The sequence below is a fragment of the Anneissia japonica genome, unplaced genomic scaffold (assembly GCF_011630105.1).
Source record: "Anneissia japonica isolate Jap-2015-1 unplaced genomic scaffold, ASM1163010v1 scaffold287917_len653891_cov171, whole genome shotgun sequence".
Lineage (NCBI taxonomy): Eukaryota > Metazoa > Echinodermata > Crinoidea > Comatulida > Comatulidae > Anneissia > Anneissia japonica.
This window is the reverse complement of record NW_022747660.1, coordinates 154,212-154,499: the sequence shown is the minus strand read 5'-3', so window position 1 is coordinate 154,499 and position 288 is coordinate 154,212.

The window sequence follows — 288 nt, the reverse complement described above, 5'->3', positions numbered from 1 at the left end:
ATTATTGCTCTTTCTATGTTTACCTACGGTAGGCCTATGACATTTCACTGACTTATGTGATGTACGTCCCTGTGTAACTGTGACCAGCTTCTTGGATGTTATTAAATGTTAGTATATTATCTACAACAACAACTCAGCTAGTACCTCCTGTTATAAAGTGTAGATAGGTACAGTTATACCAAAGGCTAGAGAGAAAGGGATAAACTATAGGCCTAACTACAGGCTGAGGTCTTACCTAGGCCCCTCCTTAAACTAGGCCTAGGGTCATAGGCTGACACAACAGTCACG